The sequence below is a fragment of the Balaenoptera borealis genome, assembly GCF_965194805.1.
Source record: "Balaenoptera borealis genome assembly, chromosome: 3".
NCBI lineage: Eukaryota > Metazoa > Chordata > Mammalia > Artiodactyla > Balaenopteridae > Balaenoptera > Balaenoptera borealis.
The window spans coordinates 73,552,082-73,556,932 of NC_138866.1; positions in this window are offsets into that span (position 1 = coordinate 73,552,082).

Sequence of the window (4,851 nt, forward strand, 5' to 3'; positions counted from 1 at the left end):
CTAGAGCGAGTGAGCCCATCTGCATGGGCCTACACCCCAGATCTGATCAACACTACCCTCACCTCTGACAATACTGAAGCTGGGCTGTGGGGAGGAGGTTTGGTGTATAAGGGTGCCCCCTGAGGCGTGACCCACTTGGGCAGGTGGGCCCCCAGCCCCGGTCCGAGGCAGGTATCTGAGGGGGCACAAGGACTTGCATCCATAGCCCACCCCCTTCCAGACACGGCCTCCATGGTCTCCAACCACCTCCCCACCACGACCAGGAGAACTGTACCCTAGCCCACCTTCCTCTCCCCCTCACCTCCTCCTGGGACCTGGCCCCTGGTCCAAAGCACTCCATTCTTCTCCCTCGTTACTTCCCACGGTAGCTTCCGTTCCCAAGACCCTCCTCGTCTGGTCTTGCTGGAAGACAGGGGTCCTTTGGCCCATTTAGAGTGGGCCATCTGGAGGGGAGGCAGGCAGATGAGGGATTGGGGAGAGTCACGTGTGAGCAGGACCCTGGGGAAGGAAGGGGAGGGGATGGGTTGCCGGAGGGCTGGAAAGTGGAGGAAGGAGCAGGCTCCCCTCCAACTAAAGCCTAGCCCTCCTGGAGTCGCTGCCACACCTGGGCTGCTCAGGGAAGGCCTGGGACTATGGGCCACAGAGGGCAGGGGCTTGGGAGGCCTTGGCCTGAATCTCCCCCATGCACCACACACAGCCACTCTGGGCTCTGAGGTCCCAATGCAGCAGCCAGGAAGGAGGGAATGCCAGTATTAGAGAACGGGAGGAGAGGGAGAGGGGAGAAGGGGAATAGGGAAGGAAAAAGGCAAGACCTGAGGAGTGGGGCAGTGGAGAGAGAGGGAGAGGGCTCAAAAACCTGGAGGACGGTGACCAGGGAAACCAACAGAGAGAAAAGATAGAGGAAGTGCTGTGTCCTCCCTTGGAAAGACCCACAGCCCGTCCCACCTCTCTCCTCACATCCTCCTCCACTCTCCTCGCCAAGCACTGCTCCTCTTCCTAGGAAGGACTTGGAGAGCAATGAGGAGATACGTGAAGGAAAGAGAGGGACACACTTGAAAAGGGAGACGCAGGGGATGCCGAGAGAATCCAAGCTCCCAGAGCAGAGGAGAGAGGCTGAGGAACAGCCAGAGACTGGGCAGCAGACCGGGGGATGGGGCGGTTGACTGGGCTGGCAGCTGAGGCACAGAAGGAGGGTGCTGAGAGAGGATGGGAGAGGGGAGACAGGGAGGGTGAGCCTTGGACCGAGAAGCTGGAAGAGCGAGGTGGGGCGGTACTGGGCAAAGGAGAGAATCCTGGGTCCCCTTCAGATGCAAGCAAAATCAGGAAAGTGGAGAACAGTCAGGTTAGAGAGAAGTGGATGAAGACCCTGGAGCAGGGTGTGGAGGCAGAGATGGAACAGGCAGAGAGCGAGCCGAGGGTGGGCTTAGAGAAGGCAGAGACTCATGGAAATGCAGGCATGTCAGACCCCGCGATGGACAGAAACATGGTGCCAGGGAGAATCAGAGGCCAGGCCCAACTTTGAGACAGGGAACCAGGCAGAGGGAAAGGGAGACAGACATCCAGGGAGCCAGGCAAAAGAGGGGCAACCTGGTGCCAAGGCTAACCCTGCCTCCTCGCCCCCTTTCCTGTGGCAGGAGTCTCCATCCCGTGCCCTCACTGTCCAGGACTTCTAGCAGAATGAGGAGTTGCTTTAGGAGGCAGTTGAGGGAGGATGGAGAGCAGGGATGGATGTGAGAGCTGGGGAGAGAAGGGGGCCTAGGAAAGGGAGAGAAGGGCAAACCAGACCAAACGGGGGGCAGAGCCCTGGAACAAATTTCACCCCTCCCCTCAGCCTCCTTCCACAGGAGACAGTGGGGACTGCCTGCCTACCCCTCACCCCCACTCCACCTGTACCCAGTCTGGCCTCTCAGGACATAGGGATCCCTGAGGACAAAGCCTAGTCTGTCACCTGGGCCTGACCCAGCTTGACCTGGTGTTCTCAGCCCCTTATCACGTCCGCATGGCAATGGGAACCAGGCAGTGACGCACTGGGCCACGGGCTGACCCCCAGCTTGCACACTAGGTCCTCCAGTGACCTAGAGCTGGGGACAAGTAGCCTGCATCCCCAGGGGGAACAATTTGGCATATGCACCTGCAGGAGATGGGAATGTGGGGTTGATTCAGGTCCCCCCAAGGACACTGGATATGGAGTACAGGTTCCCTGCAAACAGATGTATCCCTGAGTCCATTAATGGGGCAGTGGAGGGTCCTAAGGAGTTGGCGCCTTGGGGGAGAGACCACATATTTGGTGGAAAGCAGAGAAGTTGACCCCTGTCCATCCTACCCACCTCCCCACTCTAGAGCTATATTGAGAGGTGACAGGAGATGGTTTGGGAGGGGCAGCTGGGAGAGCATTCCTGGGTGTGAGGGTGTAGGGAAAGCTAGGGCAGGGGAGTCTGGCTTTGTTTCCTGCACACAATGTCCAGTCATAACAGGCACGGCCTGCTGAAGACCTGACACCTACCGCCTCTGAGAGGCGGCATCACTGGAGGCTGGGGAGGGGGGCCTTGAGGGCCTGGGGCGCTGGGGGACACCCACGAAGACAGACGTGTGAGTATGAGCCCCACAAGGGTCGGGAGGGAGCGCTGGGGTTCTGCCTGGCAAGGGGGAGCAGACGGCAGAGCCCCGCCCCCGCCCTGCAGAACCCAGAGCTTGGGGCCCAACTCGTGTAAATCCCCGGGCGGCCAGGACCCCAGCCAGCCTCAGCAGCACCTGCACCCTCTGGCAGCCCAGAGAGGCGGAAGGGAGCAGCTCCCCACCCCCCGCCCGCCTCAGGCCCTGGGATTAAGGCCTCTTGCCCCTCCCCACCCTACCCCGCCCCTCACCGGGAGCAGAGGGTGGCAGAGGAGGGGTAAAAGCTTATGTGTGCAAATGTGTGTTTCAGTGTGCATAAAAGCAAGAAGGAAAATCTGCAAACTTAAGTGTGTAAGTGTGAAATATCTCTATGCGTGTGTTTAAGAATGGGCACGGACCCGTGGTGGTCAAGGCCATGTGTGAGGGTGCTGGACTGTGGGTCTGGGTGCACATCTGCTTCGGTGGCGTGGGGCAATCCCTTCCCCTGTTTGAGCGGTTAGACAGTGGTCACTGTATCAGGAGCAGCAGGGGAGGGGCTGGGGGCTCCAGATGTGTCCCCAGAGTAATGCAGCCTCACGTTCCCAGGAGGACACCTGCCTGCAGACTTGGGGACCAGAAGGAAACCAGGACCGCACAGAGAGGGCAGCATGGCAATTCTTTTCCTGACAAAAGGAAACTGAGTCAAGGATCTGGGAAGTAGAGCCCCTCCCTGGGCATCCTGGCTCCAGATGCCAGTCCCCAGCACCATGGGACTCCAGGTCCAGAGAGAGGGGGGAGTTGCTCCCAGCCTGGGCTGTGTGAGGACAGGCCGGGGAGGAAAGGAGGGAGGGGAGCCCGTGATTGGGGGCAGGGGACAAGCACATGGCCTGCAGGAGAAGGTGGCCCTCACCCAGAGTGCTCAACTCACCCTTCAGGTTAAAAATAACCAAGGTAAGGGCCTGGTGGTGCGGGGGCAGTGGTGTGAGAAGTCCTGTCTTCCCACTATCTGCCCATCAGTCCTTTGGAGGGGAGGAATGTGCCCAAGGACTAAAAAAAGGCCCTGGAGCCAGAGGGGCTAGGGCGACAGACCTTTCATGGGCAAATCTGGAGGCCCTCTTGTCCTCTTGTCACCTCCAGAGCCAAGGGATCAAGGGAGGAGGGGCCGGGAGGGGAGAGAGGTGGGAGGGAGGGTCCCTAGGGAAGGACTCCAAATTTAGGCAGTGGGTGGGTGCAGCGGGATATAAAGGATCGTGCTCTAGGGACAGACTGACACTCCTCTGAACTAGGTAAGATGGGGTTTGGGTGGGAGCTCCGTGGCCAGCCCTCAGAGCCCCCAACTTGAGGGGAACGGGGGGTGCAGGTCAGTCGGAGGCCCAAGGGTTCTGCTAAAACTGACTTTCTCCAGCCCTGGGAAGTTTCCACTGACAGAGGGGAGGTTCCAAGGGAAAAACCAGAAACCTCTTTTCTTCTCCTATCTGCATTTCTTTCCCTGCATCTGTCCTCTCCTGCTTTCTGTATCCTCCGTGTGCTTTCTCCATCTTTGTCCCTCCTTGGATGGCTTCCCTCTCTTTGTCCAATTTTATTTTGCCTCTTGGTCTTTGTCAGTACTTGTCACTATCATACTTCTTTGTCTGTCTCTCCTCCTGCCTTTCACGGCTGCGTGTTCTAATCTCCTTGCCTCTCTGTTTCCAACTCGGATTCCACAACCCACTCCTCTCACTTGTACTAGCTCTGCATCCTTTCTTTCCTGTCTCTCTGCCTCTCCTCTGCCCCTGACTGCCCATGTCGGTCTGTCCCACTCGGCTGGCTCTCGGTTTAGCCTCCCGGCTTACTTCTCCCCACGGGCCTGCCTCCGTTGTTCCTCATTCTCCTTGTCTGTTCTTCCCTCTGCCTGGCTGTACCTCTGTGGCTCCGCCCATGGTCCAGAGTCTCCAGGATTCTCTGTGAAGAGATCGCCAGGTGAGAACCACCCCAGTTTCCTCCTGGAAGCCAGGTTGCTGCACCAGGGGCCCCCTGTCTCTCCTCTGAGCAGCTCAGCACCTCGCCTTAGCAAACCCTAGCCAATTCCACGCCACGCAGACCCCTCACAGATTCTCCTTCCGCTTCACATCAGAGGGCAAGGGAAGCAGAACCCGAGTTGGGGAGGGCGGGACCCAGGCCACGTAGGGAGGTGAGAGTGATAGGACCCAGGTGGGGCAGAGAGCTGGGGGGCAGAGGGCAATGCCACCCACTGAGGCCTGGGCCCTCCTGTCTCAGCCG